This window comes from Peromyscus californicus, unplaced genomic scaffold, assembly GCF_007827085.1.
Source record: "Peromyscus californicus insignis strain IS unplaced genomic scaffold, ASM782708v3 Scaffold_21__1_contigs__length_65335640, whole genome shotgun sequence".
Lineage (NCBI taxonomy): Eukaryota > Metazoa > Chordata > Mammalia > Rodentia > Cricetidae > Peromyscus > Peromyscus californicus.
This window is the reverse complement of record NW_026294514.1, coordinates 36,232,296-36,251,081: the sequence shown is the minus strand read 5'-3', so window position 1 is coordinate 36,251,081 and position 18,786 is coordinate 36,232,296. Positions and strand designations below refer to the sequence as shown.

Sequence of the window (18,786 nt, the reverse complement as noted above, 5' to 3'; positions counted from 1 at the left end):
GAGAATTGCTTTGAACACCTAATCCTGCCTCTGCTGCCCAGTGCTGGAAAGACAGTTCTGCAACTCCTTCCAGGCTGGGCCTTGACTGGTCTGTGGGAAGGAAAAACAGACCAGTGAATGAGTATCCTTCAACTTCTCTAGATTTTATTGTGAATTTACAAATGAAATGAGACCTATGTAACTGACCAATTAAAAAATAGGTGTAGTCACAGCACAGAAAGCGATGGGCACGAAGGAGGGTGGAAACTTTCGTGCTTTGCCAGTAGTTGACATTAGCAATGAGTAGTGAGGGAATCAATGTTAGATGTTCCATAAATATCCTGGCTGGCCATTGCTTGGATCCACAGACAGGCAATCAAGAATCTGGATAAAGAACTGAACTTATCGTGAAACCAAATTACTATAGTTACACTAGTTCAACCTAAATAGAAGAACTGGCTAAAATGTTGTCACCCTGCCTAATATGACTGTGTTTTCCAGGTTTAAGATCTACAGCCCCAGAGAATGGCATGGGCAGTACTTGGTGTGCTCTAATACAAGTCTCTAGTCTCTGGAGGACATGGCCATAAAGCCTGTTTCAACTTTTTAACATAATTTTTGGGGATTGTAATTTCATCATTTCCACTCTTTCCTGCCTCCAAGCCCTCCCATAGACCCTTCATTGAATTCTAGAAATCTTTAATTTCTCTCTTTATTTTTTTCCTTGACCTAGTGGTACTTCAGTTGAGAGTTGTTCAGTTTCCATGAGTTTTTAGGCATTCTGTAGTTTGTGTTGTTGTTGAACTCTAACTTTTACCCATGATGATCTGATAACATACAGGGGTTATTCTAATTCTTTTGTATCTGTTGAGATTTGCTTTGTGACTGAGTATGTGGTCAATTTTAGAGAAGGTTCCATGATGTGCTAAGAAGAAGGTATATTCTTTGGTGTTTGAGTGAAATGTTCTGTAGATGTCTATTAAGTCCATTTGAGTCATATCTGTTAGTTCTTTGTTTCTGTATTAAGTTTCTGTCTGGCAGATTTGTCCATTTGTGAGAGTAGGGTATTGAAGTCTCCCACTGTTAATGTGTGGGGTTTGATATGTGATTAAGTTTTAGTAATGTTTCTTTTAGAAATGTTGGGTGCCCTTGTATTTGGGCATAGATGTTGAGAATTTACACTTCATCTAGATGGATTTTTCCTTTGATGAATATGAAATAGCCTCCTCCATCTCTTTTGATTAATTTTAGTTTGAAGTCTATTTTGTTAGATATTAGGATAGCTACACTGGCTTGCTTCTTAGGTCCATTTGATTGAAAATCTTTTCCCAACCCTTTACTCTGAGGTAATGTCTGTCTTTGATGTTGAGGTGTTTTTCTTATATGCAGCAAAAGGATGGATCCTGTTTTCGTATCTGTTCTGTTCATCTGTGTCTTTTTATTGGCAAATTGAGTCTATTGATATTAAGAAATATTAATGCCCAGTGATTATTAATTCTTGTTATTTTTTTGTTTTTGGTGGTGGTAGTAGTAGTAGTAGAAGTAGTAGTAGTAGTAGTAGTAGTAGTAGTAGTATTAGTAGTAGTAGTAGTAGTGTGTGTATATTTCTTTTCTTTGGGTTTCCTGGTTTGAGATTATCTATTGCTCGTGTTTTCATGGGTGCAACTAACTTTCTTGGGTTGGAGTTTTCTTTCTAATACTTTCTGTAGGACTGGATTTGTTGATAGGTATTGTTTAAATCTTGTTTTGTTATGAAATATCTTGTTTTCTCCATCTATGGTGATTGAAAGTTTTGCTGGGTATAGTAGAAGAGATCTCCTGCATAAACTGGGGGTGCTGAGGGTAATGGGGGAGTGGGAAAATGAGGGATCATGTTGAGCAAGTTGGGGGTGGATAGAAGGAGATATCTTGATGTGGGCACCATTTTGGGACTAGGGAGGAACCTGGTGCCAGGAAAACTAACAGGAATCCACAAGGATGACCCCAGCTAAGACTCCTAGCAATAGTGGAGAGGGTGCCTAAACTGGCCTTCTTCTCCTGTAATCAGATTAGTGACTACCCTAATTGTCATCAGAGAGCATTCATCCAGAAACTGATGGAAGCAGATGCAGAGATCCATGGCCAAGCACTGGGTAGAGCTCTGGGAATCCTGTTGAAGACAGGGAGGAGGAGCCAGGGATCAAAGTCATGATAGGGGAACCCACAGAGACAGCTGACCTGGGCTCATAGGAGATCACAGACTCTGAACTTACTGCTAGGGAGCCTGCATGGGAGTGATCTAGGCCCTCTCTCTGCATGTGTATGATAGCTGTATAGCTTGGTGTATTTGTAGGGCTCATAGCAGTGAGATCAGGACATTTCCCTGGCACTTGAGCTGGGCTTTTTGGAACCTATTCCCCATGCTAGGTTGCCTTGTCCAGCCTTGATGCAGGGAGAGGAGTTTGGTCTTGCCTTAACTTGATGTACCATACTTTGTTGACTCCCATGGGAGGCCTGCCTTTTTCTGAATGGAGATGGAGGAGGAGTGGATGGGGGATAGATAGGAGGTGGGAGGAGAGAACAGGAGAAGAGAGAGGGGAAACTGTGGTCAGTATGTAAAATAAATAAAAACTTTTAATAAAATAAAAAGCAAAACAAAAAGGGGCGCCCCCCCCCATGCTCATTACATTCCATCACCTAGTCCTTTGAGGCATACACAGTTATGGGGACCACATATAGGAATTAACAATTTCACAGCAATTTTCAAATTCAGACCACAAAAGGAAAGGGAGAAATATACATTATATACTCAAATTACTCATAGACAAATAAATGCAGGAAAATAAATCTTAGGCACTAAAATATACATTTATTAAGCAAAATGGTTGAAACAGTATAGATCACAGGAAATTGTTGTGATCCCTGTGGCATATACATATTTTCCCAAATTTATATTTTCTCCAGGTTTGGTATGCACCAAGTTGAAAACACATTCAGAAATAAAAGGAAATACAATCACTTTCAAACAAAATGTTGTCAATGGGGTCATAGTAGGGTTGGAGCTGTTGGACTTTGAGCTAAGCCAATCATTGTATAGCATCATCCTCACCTGACCAGCGTCAAGTAGGAAAATGTGCTTCATGGCCAGGGGAGAGGTGTTTCTTCTTTTATTAATGAAAAAACCACCTAAGAGTCCAGTAATCTTCATAATTAGCTTCCAGTGTTGTTTCTCAGGTTTCTGTATGTTAATATTTTGAAAAAAACAAATGATAAATATAAAGCATCAGGAAGTCTGTTGAGTCTCTAGAGCCATCCATCTCTTATATAGACCCTGTGTTTTGGCAGAAGTGGCAATGACATTATGGGACTGAATGAACCAAGAATCTGGAATACAGTATTCCAGGCCTGAGGTATCATCATGGAGATGGAACATTTCCTGAAGAAGTTTCTTCAGTCAGTTTGCACAGATGTGTCTGCTGGAATCATGCATATTTGATTTGTTCCTTCTGGTGTGATAATAGTCTCTGGCGCTTGTTATCCTTATTCCTCCTAAAAGAAATTATATGCTAAAATAACCAACACGAAGTATGCAAAATGCCAAGTGCTTGCCTTTATCCAGTGGAATAAGTTCCATGTGGGAAGCAAGGATAGTCAAATCTAAATATCCTACCAGTCACATCAAATAAAGAGCGTTTTTTAAACTTGGTAACTTTATGGGTATAGGCAATGGTGTCTTCTTTGGGTATAGCTGATAAATGTTGAACTCTCTCTATATGTCCTCCCAGGGTCTCAGTATCCCTAGTAATCTCATAATCTATTGATTGTAATTGTGGCATTTTGAAAGAAAGAACAGTGGAAATGTCCTTAATGGCTTCCTAGCCATTTTTAGCAAGTCATCTTCAGGTTCATTATTACGTAGGGTACCTGAGTCAAAAACATGTCTCTGTTCGAGGGTTAGGCTGGAGATCTTGGACATGTTTGCCTGTCCTGAGAAAGGAGCTGTACACTTGGGCCCAGTGGTGGTTTAGTTGCTTATGTTTTTGTAATTTTTAAAAATTTTTATTTTTCTTCTTAAGTGAACTCGTAAGTACTTGTTGGCTTTTGTTTCCTTTTCACGTGTATCCTTGTTGATTACTTCTGTTTGCATTAGTCATTTTTCAAACTTAGTCATTTGCTAAATTACTCCTCACTTTGTAATTCACTTCCACCATGTATCTATCTTCTCCTGGAATGTAACAGATACCAAAACTCCATTACTTCATAATTCTTTATAACAGGAATGAAACATACCATAAAATAATCTTTTTTTTTTTTTAAATTCAGAATTTGGTTCTTAGTATAGAACTGGCTGGAATGGATCTTGATATTGTAGACCAGGCTGGCCCAAATCCCCAGAGACCCACCTGATTCTCATAGAATCACTTTATTCTAGAGCTCAGTATATCTTTGAAGTTCATTATACATGTACATGTAATGTCTACTTTTTCTTTGTCTTTCTTTGGGACAGGGCCTTGCTATGTGACTACCCTACTGTCTCAGGCTACTGAGTTATGGAATTAGAGGAATGATCCACAGTTTCTGGATCCATTTTTATTTTCATTGTGTTCAAACAGAAAAGAAAAGAAAGTCTTGAGAGGATCCTTACAATTTTAGAAAACTTAAACAAGAAACTTAAGAATCGTACAAATAGCATAGGAGAGAAGGCTATGGTGTCTCTGTAGGGATCCCATGAATCTGTTCACAGAACTTCAGTCTTGGAATATTAATTCCCATCCTCCAGGAATTAGTGTAAATAAGTATTTTTGGAGTATGTGGTAAATACCATTTTTTTTTGTTGAACAATGTTTGAATTGAATATTTATTAGTTCCTGAATTGGTGGAATGTCAATAAATTACATATTTCAAGACTTAAAATTGTTTTTAGGAGATAAGAAAATTGCATGTTTTAGAAAGTAAGTATTGCTTCTAAAGATTTTCAAGTTTCTAGATATATGATTTTTTTTTTTTTAATCTCATCCATTCTGGAAATGTGTTCTTTTCTTCTAATATATTCAATGGGTATGTTGAGCATGCCTCATCAGAAAATCTGAAATCCTGTCAAAATGTTGAAAAGCCTTATGGATGATACAAACTTAGCTGGTGAAGTCTAAAGAGACACCCCAAACATCAAAAGGTACTAAAAACTTGTGTAATACACTAGCATCTTGGAGAATTATTCATTACTGATCATTGGAAATAGCTTAAGTTTTCTAGATATTTAATTATTTCTGAGTCTTTTTTACTAGATGATATTAAGTGTGGTCTCATGCTCATTAAGGTACATTTAAAGAGTGTTTTGAATTAACAATAGAAACTGCTGAGATACAATTGACCCTCGTGTTGACATTGGAAGGTAGCATAAAAAGTGTATTTATTGTTACAATTTTACAAAGAAGGAAATAAAATGGAAAACCATTGATAGGGGAGTCTGGAAATTCTCTTTATGGTGCTAAGTTCTAAACTCAGAAGTGAGACAAACTGAAAACTTGTTTGGTAGTGTTTACTATGGGATAAATTAGTTTAAAACTTGGCTTTGATCTTCATAATACCTTCATTAAACTTTCCTCAGTGGTAAGTTTTTACCTATGTCAAATTTAGGACTGTGGACATTGTAGTATGGTATACATGTATAGTTCTAGGCCAAGTTGTTACGTGCTAGTGTTTGCTATTTAAAGAGATGTTTCAACCTTTGCCCTTCTTATGATAAAGCTTCTTTATTATATTTTAACAAAAGTTGTTGAAAATTTGGTACATAATTTAATATACTAATAATTGTATTTCAATAATTTGATTGACTAATAAGTATTTTTGGTCCAGTGAAAACAGAAATACTTTTCTTTCTTTAAAAATATCATGCTTTAAAACAACACAGAGAATTACATTCATTAAACCTTCTCATTTGAGTTAAAAAATCATAGTAAATATTTTGTCATCAACAGAGTGAGGCTGAAATATAAATAGTCTGACTTTTTTGTTTTGGTTTCTGTTGACACAGAGTTTTATTGTAGTAGCTTTACTGAGTATCCTCCTGCCTCATTGTCCCTACTTCGTTCCTTTTTTAACAATTGCAGTTTCATATTTGTGTTTGAGGGCGCATGTGTACAGGTCAGAAGTTATCTCTCCCTCCTATCATGTGGTGCCTGGGAATCAAACTCAGGGCAGACTTGGCAGCAAGCACCTCTACCCTCTGAGCTTTCTCTCCAGCTGCTCAGTAATGTTTTTATTTTTTCATCTTTTTGAGACAGTGGCCCATGCTGACTTTGAATTTTGATCCTCCTGCCCATAGCTTTGAAGTGCAGGAACCATATCTACAATCTGCATTCTTAGTGTCTTAATGTTTCAACTCTGGTACTTTTTCTTAATTTTAGAAAACACATAGGCACACACATGGTCTAAATATGTATGCTTGTCAATTTTGATATTTGAACAATTATAACAAGTCATTTGTCTTATAGGTTCTGTCAAGTCATTATTTTTATAATTCTGCTTTATTTTTAGAGAAATTGCCAGTGAGTGTAATTTTATTGAATTTCTATTTTGTAGTACAAACATTTGGGTGGTCTACTTTGACTGTTTAAGACAATCTGAAACTAATTTCTATTTAACTAGATTAAAAAATATTAGTGTAATATACTTAAGGGCTTCTGCTCTATAAGTCACAGGAAAGTTATGATTGTTGTATTTGCTGAAAACATAACTCTTCTTGTGTGTGTATGCAGTGTGATGTTTGAGTAGAATAACTGATATTCTATCAGACTGATGCCAGAGTGAGGATGACACTAAGCTGGTACCTTTGAGAAACTACAACAAGTGGTGTGACACTAATTCTCAGTCATTACAGGACTGGTATTTCTAGTTTATATATCCAGTCTCCTTTAAGGGTTTCTGTTGCAACTGATACTTGCAAAGTCCCTTTTCACTCTCATCTGCTCACATAGCCACCTTTGAAATCACTTTATTGCTTGTCCTGGTATACTGGTGAAATCATTCAAAATCTTTAGTTCACTGCTGTTGAAAGTATCAAACTAGAATATTCCCTGTACATAAAACTTCATTTCTGCCCTTGGATTATACTTCAGGTCAAATGCTTACTAGTACCTAGAATAGATGGTTTTCATCCTCATTGCCACCTCCTATACTGATTCTGTAAGAGCCCCTTGGGTTTTTTTTTTTTTCCTTTTTGCTACATAGTTATTTCCCATACAGGAACCAGAGTGATCTACTTAAAGTGTTGTGCAGCTCATGCCACTCTGAGATTAAAGAATTTTTCAGTGACTTGAAATTCTTAGGCCTGCTCTTACTATCCTGAATGTAATTTTGTTATTGTTGTTTTGTTATCTAGCCTAGGCTGGCCATTGATTCATAGTGGTTTTCTTCCCAGCTTCTGAGTACTCCTCTGAATAGTTAAAAGTTAGTGTCAGATCCAAAGAGCTGGGTTTACTGCTTCTTATAGAGTTAGAAAGGAAAGTGATTCAGCCAATGAGAGCTATATAACAGAGACTGAGGACATTTGTTCACATCCATTGTGCCATTCACACATTTGCAGGGTGGGTAGAGTTGATATGGGGGATTTAAAAACAAAAATTCAACAAGTATGGAGTGCTGTGGGATGGTCTTTCTATATGCTGTGAATATGTGTTGCTATGATTGATTAATAAAGAAGCTGCTCTGGCCTATGGCAAGTAAGGTTATAGCCAGGCAGGAAATCCAAGAGAGAGAGACAGAAAGAAGAAAGGCAGAGGCGGGAGAGATGCCAGCCCACCGCCCAAAGAGGAACATGCCAGCAGATTGGTAATGCCACAGCCATGTGGCAAAACATAGATTAATAGAAATGGCTTAATTTAAGATGATAGAGCTAGCTGGCAAGAAACTTAAGCCATTGGCCATACAGTTTATAATTAATATAAGCCTCTGAGAGATTATTTTATAAGTGGCTGCGGGACCACAGGGCTGGGTGGGACTGGAGAAACTTCGGCTACAGTGGAGTAATGCTAACCAAATTTGGCTGCTTGTCAGGATTACAAGAGCTTACTACATCTTATTCAACAACATCTGAGTTACTCTGAATCATAGCAGTTAGGAGGTGGAACCTAGAAAATGGAATTTTAAATAAAACTGGTTTAATGTAGGTATTTGTAATCTGCAGCTCTACAGAGTTTCATAGAAGGAGGAACTCTCAACTTGGCATCATGTGGAATCTTCATACTAGAGACTAGAGGGATTATTTGCTAGTAGATGTACTCTGTATTTTTTAAAGTTTAAGGAATTCCCTGTCACCTGGCTGTACCAATAGATGGTAATCTCATTTGTATCCATCTTAAATTGCCAACTTTGTCCTATGGCAAAGACATCTTGCTGATATCTGGAACTAGAGAAGTTTCTAACTGGTGTTAGCAACTGCATAGACCAGTGGATATAGTGAATTTGAGTAATTGTAGCCATTGTTGCTTTAAATAAATTATTAATTTTTTTAGATGATAAGGAGATAGAATTTATTTACTAATAATCATTTGTAGACATGTACAATAATAGGGTGGCTAAGTTTTGAGAAGTTCTACTTTTCAATAGAATCCAAATGGAAATGGGGTGAGGTGGGTAGATAGTTTAGACAGTAAAATATTTCCCATTTAAGCATGAAGACCTGAGTGTAGTGTCCATCATCTACACACGAAGAACTGAGCATGACAATGTGCACCCCCTATTTCTGGGGAGGCACAGCTCACACAATCCCGGGAAGTCACTGGCCAATCAGCCTAGCCTACTCTACAAACTCCAGGTCCCAGGGAGAGACCCTGACTCAAAAAATAGTATGGCGCCAGGGAGTCAGAAGGGGATAGTGGTGGATAGATATAAGCAAAATACTTTGAATACACGTGTGGACATCATCATCAACAGTAAAAATACCCCAAACCATGGATGGCTCCCAAGTAATAGCACTAGAAGTTGATCTGTCTTTTGGCTTACACACACACACACACACACACACACACACACACACACACACGCTCTAAAGGGGGACCCATATTTTTCTGTAATATTTCCATTTATTCATAGTGTACTAAATTCAGCTCAATTATTAGTCTTTTTTACCAACTAAGACACTTTATAGTTCAGAATAGGGTCATAGAAATGGCAGGAACTCATCATAACTTTCCCCTTACATTCTTTTTCCTTTTATGTCTTAAGGTAGATCTTAAGATTTACATTGGACATTTTTTGGGGTAGAGTGTTTGCCCAAATGCAACTTCATCCTGAAATTTAAGTTACTAACGGTTGTGTCTGAGAAGGGAGGAGGGCAACAGTGGCCCAGGGACTTAGGGCAAGGATCCATCACTACTGCAGTGCGAGGTCCTTCTTTCCATCCCCACACCTTTGGCACATACAGCAGAGCTGCCTGGTTTGGCTTTAGTGGCCTTAAGACACAGCTTTGTACTGCATGGCTGGAATTAGTTATTTGTTTCTTTAGGGAACTTTGAGTGACAGCTCATGTAATGCAGCTTTTGTATGGTTCGGCTATACAAGTGGTGGCAGAGCACATTAGATCCACCACACAGATGTTCTTGTTTTAGTCTCGAGTCCCTGGAAGCAATCTGCTACATGAACACTTACGTTTTTTTAATTAATTATTTTTTCATTTATTTTACATCCCAACTGCAGTTTCCTCTCCTTCCTCTCCTCCTTTTCCCTCCCTCTGCCTCCCCTCCTCCCATCTGTTCCTCCTCGGTTTCTGTTCAGAAAGGGTCAGACCTCCAATGGGTGTCAACCAAGCATGGTATATCAAGTGGAGGTAGGACTATGCTCCTTCCATTGTATTAAGGCTTGGTGAGGTGACCAGTATGGGGAATAGGTTCCCAAAAGCCAGCTCATACATTAGGGACAGGCTCTGATTCTACTGCTAGGAGTCCCACAAGTAGACCATGCTACACAACTATCACATATATGTAGAGGGCCTAGGTAGATCAGATACAGGCTCCTTAGTTGTTGGTCCAGAGATGTGAGCTCCTATGAGCCCAGGTTAGTTGTTTCTGTGGGTTCTCTTGTGATGACCTTTACACACGCACTCCTCCCCCTACCCCAGCTCATACAATCCTTCCTCCTTCTCTTCAACAGGATTCCTGGAGCTCAGCCCAGTGCTTGGCCATGTATCCCTGCATCTGCTTCCATCAGTTACTGGATGAAGGTTCTCTGATGACAATTAGGGTAGTCACCAATCTGATTACAGGAGATGGCCAGTTCAGGTACCCTCTCCACTATGGCTAGGAGTCCTAGCTGGGGTCATCCTTGTGGATTCCTGTGAGTTTTCCTGGCACCAGGTTTCTCCCTAATCCCCAATGCCCCCCCTCCCCATTTCAAGACATTTGTTTATTACCCCCTTCTCCTTCGTGCTCACCAATCTGCTCAGCCTGATCCCTCATGTTCCCACCTCCTCCCTCCCCCAGTTTACCTAAGAGATCTCTTCTATTTCCGCTTCTCAGAGAAATCCATGTATCCGCCTTTGTGCCTTCCTTGTTACCTAGCCTCTCTGGGTCTGTGAGTTGTAGCCAGGCTATTCTTTACTTCACAGATAATATCCACTAGTAAGTTGAGTACATACTGTGTTTGTCTTTTTGAGTCTGAGTTACCTCACTCAGGATGATTTTTTCTAGTTCCATTCATTTGCCCGCAAATTTCATGATGTCATTGTTTTTCTCTGCTGAGTAATACTCAGTTGTGTAAATGTACCACATTTTCTTTATCCATTCTTCAGTTGAGGGGCATCTAGGTTGTTTCCAGGTTCTGGCTATTATGAATAATGCTGCTATGAACATAGTTGAGCATGTGTCCTTGTGGTATGATTGCATTCCTTGGGTATATGCCCAAGAGTGTTATAGCTGGGTCTTGAGGAAGGTTGATTCCCAGTTCTCTGAGAAACTGCCATACTGACTTCCAAAGTGGCTGTACAATTTGCATTCCCACCAACAGTGGAGCAGAGTTCCCCTTGCTCCACATCCTTTCCAGCATAAGCTGTCTTCAGTGTTTTTGATCTTAGCTATTCTGACAGGTGTAAGATGGTATCTCAGAGTCGTTTTGATTTACATTTCCCTGATAACTAAGGATGTTGAGTAACTCCTTAAATAGCTTTCAGCCATTTGAGATTAATCTGTTGAGAATTCTCTGTTTAGCTCTGTAGCCCATTTTTTAATTGGATTGTTAGGTATTCTGATGTCAGATTTCTTGAGTTCTTTATATATTATGGAGATCAGCCCTCTGTCAGATGTGGGATTAGTGAAGATCTTTTCCCATACTGTAGGCTGTCGTTTTGTCTTATTGACAGTGTCCTTTGCCCTTTAAAAGCTTCTCTGTTTCAAGAGGTCCCATTTATTAATTGTTGCTCTCAGTGTCTGTGCTACTGGTGTTATATTTAGGAAGTGGTCTCCTGTGCCAGTGCATTCAAGACCACTTCCTACATTTTTTTTTTTTTATCAGGTTCAGTGTAACTGGATTTAGGTTGAAGTCTTTGATCCACTTGGACTTGAGTTTTGTGCATGGTGACAGATATGGATCTATTTGCAATCTTTGGACACCGTGAACTTTGTTTATAATGTTTGTGGGGAGAGTGCAGGTGCTCAGCAGATACCCTGGTGAGCAAGGGGCCACTGTCTCCAGACAGGAAGGAGCAGCTGGCTGAGCCATTAGAGCTGGTTTGGTTGGTCCTCCCTGGGGCTGGGTGGGAGCCGGCAGCCAGAGGCAGAGTCCTGTGTGATTCTGCATGCCTTGCATCATCCTTGCAACTCCTTGGGCCAGGATGGCACCCTCTGAATAACTTCATTCCTGGGTTTGCATCTGTGCAGAGCATTGGGAAGGGACTGTGCTTCGAAATAGTCCTTGTTCTTGAGCTCACTTGTGAAACTGAGGCACCTGTAGTGCTTATATTGTAGCTACGGAAGGCAGACTTGCCAAACTTGGAGAGTCTTGGTCTCTTTAGTATCTTCCAGAAGTTCTGCACTTTTGACATTTAACATTTAGGTTTAGGATCTCTCTGCGGTTAATTTTGTTCAGCTTGTAAACAGTATCTCCTGTGTAGAGTAGCACTCCACCATTAAACTGTGCTGTAGAGGACTAGACTTGTTGGTAATAAAACTGATAGTATAAGGATTTTCCAATCTGTAGGAGACATTAAGTCACATAAAGTAGAATTTAGCAGAGAGGGTTGCCTCCCAAATATCCCAAAGATAAAAGTATTAGGCTAAACAGACCTATTAGAAGTTAGGATGCTAGGATATAAATATTTGTTCACCAGGATTAATCAGCCATTAAGCTACATTCCCATAACAGAGAAAACCTTGATTTATAATCAGCCAAAAGCCCCCTCCCCATCAAAGAACATGCCTCTAACATGCTGCTCCAGGGACCATTATAGGGTCACAACCACCATTAAGTCCTGTGTGTCATAAAGGTATATTAATTCTCCAACAGCTATATCCCCAGCCTTTTTGAAAAGTGGTTTTGAGTCAAAGTCTCTGATGTTGATTGAGGTGGACTTCAAGTTTGTCTGTAGCCTTACAGGGCATTGCTATCCTTTTGACTAACCACCCTAAATTATTGGATTACAGGTCTGCAGCAGCACAGAGTTCTAAAACTATCAGTTTGAGTCACATAGTGGACTGTTCATTGTAGAACAGGAAAAGGATTTGTGTGTGTAGCATGACTTCTCCCTTTAGACCAGAAGAGGAGGAACAGTGTACTATCTACAGTGCATGGGGAAATAGAGTAGATAATAGCTAAATCATAGACTGAAGGTTAGGGCAGTGAGCTGCATGGGTCTCCATTATAAAGAAGGATCTGATGGGGCATGGTAAGTGGTTTTCTGTGTAATTTCCCAGCATGTATTAGTTCCTTCCATGTGCATGAAGACAGACATAGTTGGTGGGTAACATTTTACATGGGACTAAGTCATACAATATCTTATTATTGGCATTCTCTCTACCAGGGAAGGGCCTAGTCTTTCTTAAAGTCAGTGTAGCTGAGTGTTCTTCCAGTTATTTTTATCTCTTTAACAAGTCAGTTATTGGTATCACTTTTTAAATTTCATTTTCTTTAAATGTGTTCCTGCTCTAATCTCTGTTTCTGTTGTCCAACATTTCCCGGTCATTAAGAATTTCATTCCATTTTTTCTTAAGTGTTCTTTGTTTTTTTGCTTCTTTCTTTCTTTACTTCTTTCTTTCTTTGCTTCTTTCTTCCTTCCTTCCTTCCTTCCTTTCTTTCTTTCTTTCTTTCTTTCTTCTTTCTTTCTTTCTTTCTTTCTTTCTTTCTTTCTTTCTTTCTTTCTTTCTTTCTTTCTTTCTTTCTTTCTTTCTTTCTTTCTTTCATTTATTATCTATATCAGTTTAGAGCAGTGTTTTTTAACCTGTGGTTTACAACTCCTGGAGTCAAAGACCCTAACACAAGGGTTGCCTAAGGCCATTAGGAAACACAGATGTTTATAGTATAATTCATTACAGTGGCGAAATTACGGTTATGAAATAGCAATAGAAATGATTTTATAGTTGCTAGTCACCTCAGGATTACAAACTGTATTAAAAGGTTGCAGCATTAGGAAGGTTGAGAATGACTAGTTTAGAGCAAAGTTTCCTGTACCTAAAGCTTGCCTCATAGAATGTATTTGAGAATTGCTTTGAATAACTAATCCTGACCTTGCTGCCCAGTGCTGGGAAGACAATCCTGAAACTCCTTCCAGGCTTGTTTCATTTCCAGGATTCCTACAGTTTGTGTTTACTTTACTGCTTCTATTTCCATTTTCAGGTCTTGAACAGTTTTAATAGTTTCCTTTAACTGTTTTTTTCTTGGCTTTATTTTGGGAGTTTATTGGTATCCCCCAACTGTTTGTGTTTTCCTGGCTCTCTTTGAGGGATTTATTGATTTCCTCCAATTGTTTGTGTTTTCCTGAATTAATTTAAGGGATTTATTCATTTTTCTATTTAAAGACCTCTGTTATCTCCATATAGTTAGTTTTAAGGTCTTTTTCTTCTGTTTCAGCTATGTTGGCATAGGCAGTAACTACTGTGATAGAGTAGTTGGGCTCTGGTTGTGACATATTTCCTTGTCTGTTATGGATTATGTTCCTATGCTGGTGTCTAGGCATCTGGGTTTGGGTGATTATAGGTCTAGGTGCTGATTTCTGGCTTCATCTTTGTTGGATGGGAGTTTTGTTCCTGGGTTTTTGTTTGCTGTCTGGAGTTTCAGAGTGTATGTTGGCTAAGTGTTGCCTTTTTTACTAGCCCTCTTGACTGGTATGTTCAAGGGAGAATGCTTGCTGGCGTTGGAGGCTAGGGGAATGGGAGGACAGGGGGGATTATCCTAGGGATCCACAGAAGGTGTGGAGGGGAGGGGAAGCTGCCTCTGGCACTCTATTCCAGCTGTAGGGCAGCTGTGCAAATTAGGTTTGGGGTAATAGATAATGTAGTAGACTGGAGAGCCTACCTGGTCTTCTCACAGATGTGGTAAGTAGGTGAGCAGGTGTTGTCTGCCTGAGTTGGGGGCTGGGATACAGAGATGAGGCAAGAAGGGAAGGGCATGTGGGGATGGTCTATAGAATTCACAGGAGACATAGACAGGGGGAGAGGAAGCTGCAGCTGGTGTTCTGTTACAGCCTTAGGGACAACCCAAAGTATTGGGTCTTGGGTAACAGAGAGTGGGAAGGTTCATGGGCAGCCTACTTGGTCCCTTACCCAACATCTTAACACTGATTCATCAGATTCCCAGAGATCATTTATTTACTTACTTATTTAGGTTTTTGTTGTTAATCTGTGAAAGACTTATAGTTTATTGGATAAAAAGTACTATGTTGGCTGGGCATGTCACTCAGCTAGTATTCTTCTTTGAGTAGACCTGAGTTCATATACCAACACCTAAGTAGGGAGGCTCATAAATACCTGCTACTCCAGGTCCAGGGGATCTGACACCCTCTTCTTTGTTACATCACCTCTACACACGTGGAAAACATCCTTACACACACACACACACACACACACACACACACACACACACACACACACACACACACAAAATGGGGATAAACTTGTTTTCAAAAGTACTTGTGACTTAAAAAGCAACGAGAGCAAAACAAGTTGCTTTAGGTGCATAATACAAATCATACAATGTTTATGTAGAAATGTTACCTTGCATTTGGTTTGAACACATTTTAATTTCCTCACTCTGATGCAGACTTACACCCAATCTTCAGTCATAGGAAAGAAAATGATTTCTAAGTTATCCTAACAGACATTCTTTTCTTTATCAAAAGAGAATGAAATATTTTTAGTAGTCAAAACTATTTTCTACAGTGTAGAAACCTCAGAAAGTTTCAAGTGAATCTCTCCAATTTTGGTGGGACAGCCCTCCTCACCCAGCCCATTTTCTATTATTGTAAAGGAGAAAACTGGAGTGCACAGGGTAACTGGTGGTCGGTGATTTTTTTTGATTTTGAATTTGACTAGAGTCTTGGAGTTCTTGTTTAAGGGATCATGTTAAATTTGTAGGTCTGTCTTTGTGTCCCTTTTTAATCAGTGGTGCCATCTATGTTGCTGATTTTATTAGTTGTAATCTAACTATATTGATGTTTCTCTGGAGAATGGTAGGCCTTTACCTATTTTTGTATTCTGAAAAATTACTATATTATGTTTTCAGTTCCTTGAGTTTTTGTTGATTTGGGGAGAAACAATTTTAATTTTCTCTTCTTGATCTCAGAGGCTTGCCTCTCCTCATTTCTTGGCATATCTTTGTTTTCCAGTTGTTCCTATCATCAATATTTGTATTTTTGCTATTTAAATTATTGATGTGGCTAGTACATTAGTTTTAGGTTTTTAAAACTTTCTTTTTTTTTTTTTTTTTTTTTTTTTTTTTTTTTTTTTATTTTGTTTTTTTTTTTTTTTTTTTTTTTTTTCAATCTTAAAATTTATTTTTTTTTTCCCCTTTTCTATTTTAATAAAAAGGAAAAAAAAGAAAAAGGTTATAACTAACAAAAGAAAAATTATATACAAAAGTACAATGACTATATACAATATATACAAGTAATAAATGTCTAAACAATGTCTAGTCCATTTGTATTTGACAAATTCAGAGAAAATAATTTCATTATCTATCCTATTTTGTTAAGTCCAAAATGTATCTAATTCACTTTCTATCCTAATTAATCTTCAACTATAACTAACTAACCTTCAACTATAACTAACTAATCTTCAACTCCCTCAGAGACCCAAGAAGGAAATAATATTAGCTAACAAAAATAAAAACAGAAAGTGCATGCAAGCAACTTCCAAAAAATTTGTGAGTTGACAGAAACAGCCAGCTGCCTGGACAGTCACCTGAGGTTTCTCCACAGTGTTGGGGCATCATCTTCAGCCTATAGGCTTAGCATATCTGACAGACTCATTTGTGAAGTAGGATGTACACAAGGTCGACAGTTCAACCTCACATTGGGTGAGAGCAGTCCATGTACCAGAAACACCTGAATTCCACTAGTGTCATGTCATGACTCAGGATTTTAAATTCTGGAAATTGTTGTTGATTTTTTAATTCAGCTGTCCATTCTTGGCTGTGTATATATGGCTTCATCTTAACATCCCGTTCTTCTCCACATCCCTCTGTCAAATGCCAGTTTACTATTGCGAGGCGTGAGCTTAGTTACTCTTCAAGAATAACTGTTTCAGCTGCTGTTCCATTGCACATCAGAAGCCATCGGCCCACTGCCTATTCAGCTGCCTTCGAAGAAAAGGGCACTGTACCTTTTCCAAATTGCGAAGGCCACTTCAGGGATGGTGCCATATTGTCCTGGCCTCAGAAGATGCCTTTTGATAAAGCCATAACCACACTCGTTTTGGCAAGAATCAGTAGTCCTTTGTTTCATGTCCTGTCTGTCCATTTTGTCAGCAGTTGATTCAAGGATACTTTGTTGTCCAGTGGCTAACTTTTGCCACAATGAAAGTTAACTCCATATGCAGTTTCTTCAATGCCCATATTTTCTCTGAAGTAGATTGGTACTGCCAGGAGCCGACATGTCTCATAATCATAACAAAAAAGAAAAATTTTCTAAGTTATTAAAACATTTTAAATGCCATATTCTGTAGATCTCTGAAGGGTTTGAAGATGACCTGTCTAAAATATATCTGCTCAATTTTTAAAACATATCTAATATGACTACAACTTCTATTGTAATGTCTAACTACTAACTTTCATTTCTTTTTTTTTTTTTTTTTATTAATTTATTTTGCAATACAATTCAGTTCTACATATCAGCCACGGATTCCCTTGTTCTCCCCCCTCCCGTCCCCCTCACCTTCCCCTCAACACCCCCCCCCCATTCCCATCTCCTCCAGGGCAAAGCCTTCCCCACAGACTGAGGTCAACCTGGTAGACTCAGTCCAGGTAGGTCTAGTCCCCTCCTCCCAGGCCGAGCCAAACAATCCTGCATAGGCCCCAGGTTTCAAACAGCCAACTCATGCAATGAGCACAAGATCTGGTCCCACTGCCTGGGTGCCTCCCAAACAGATCAAGCCAATCAACTGTCTCATCCATTCAGAGGGCCTGATCCAGTGGGGACCCCTCAGCCATTGGTTCATAGTTCATGTGTTTCCATTCATTTGGCCATTTGTCCCTGTGCTTTATCCAACCTTGGTCTCAACAACTCTCGCTCATATAAACCCTCCTCATTCTCGCTAATTGGACTCCCAGAGATCCACCCGGGGCCTAGTCATGGATCTCTGCATCCAGATCCCTCAGTAGTTGGATGGGGTTTCTAGCACAACAATTAGGGTGTTTGGCCATCCCATCACCAGAGTAGGTCAGTTCAGGCTGTCTCTCGACCTCTGCCAGCAGTCTGTTGTGTGGGTATCTTTGTGGATTTCTGTGGGCCTCTCTAGCACTTTGCTTCTTCCTGTTCTCATGTGGTCTTCATTTACCATGGTCTCCTATTCCTTGTTCTCCCTCTCTGTTGTTGATCCAGCTGGGATCTCCCGCTCCCCCAAGCTCTCTTTCCCTCAACCCTCGCCTTTCATTACCCCCACTCATGTCCAGGCTGTTCATGTAGATCTCATTCCATTTCTCTGTCATTGAGTGATCCCTGTGTCTTTCTTGGGGTCCTGTTTTCCAGGTAGCCTCCCTGGTGATGTGAGTAGCAGACAAGTCATCCTTGTTTCATGTCTAGTATCCTGCTATGAGTGAGTACATACCATGTTTGTCTTTCTGAGTCTGGGTTACCTCACTCAGGATGATTTTTTCTAGATCCATCCATTTGTCTGCAAACCTCATGATGCCATTGTTTTTCTCTGCTGAGTAGTATTCCATTGTGTATATGTACCACATTTTGTTTATCCATTCTTCAGTTGAAGGGCATCTGGGTTGTTTCCATGTTCTGGCTATTACAAACAATGCTGATATGAACATAACTGAACAAGTGCTCTTATGGTGTGGTTGAGCATTTCTTGGGTATATGCCCAAGAGTGGTATAGCTGGATCTTGGGGGAGATTGATTCCCAATTTTCTAAGAAAGCGCCATATTGATTTCCAAAGTGGTTGTACAAGCTTGCATTCCCACCAGCAGTGGAGGAGAGTTCCCCTAGCTCCACATCCTCTCCAGCATAAGGTGTCTTCAGTGTTTTTGATCTTAGCCATTCTGACAGGCGTAAGGTGGTATCTCAGAGTTGTTTTGATTTGCATTTCCCTGATGATTAGGGATGTTGAGCAGTTCCTTAAATGTCTTTCAGCCATTTGAGTTTCCTCTGTTGAGAATTCTCTGTTTAGTTCTATAGCCCA

At 39.2% G+C, this 18,786-nt stretch overlaps 1 protein-coding gene across 6 annotated transcripts in view; it reads left to right on the top strand.

Moving 5' to 3' along the window:
• Window positions 1–18,786, top strand: part of LOC128117770 (zinc finger protein 431-like) — a 94,885-nt gene that overhangs the window by 31,680 nt on the left and 44,419 nt on the right. Inside the window, exon 2 of one of the 6 annotated variants that reach the window (XM_052750078.1) lies at window positions 10,108–10,235. The exons of 4 other annotated variants lie outside the window; for them this stretch is intronic. The gene's annotated coding sequence lies outside the window, so the exon portion shown is untranslated. Of the gene's footprint in view, window positions 1–10,107; window positions 10,291–18,786 lie in introns of all 6 variants that reach the window. One more of the 6 variants, XM_052750079.1, reaches the window with a different exon arrangement.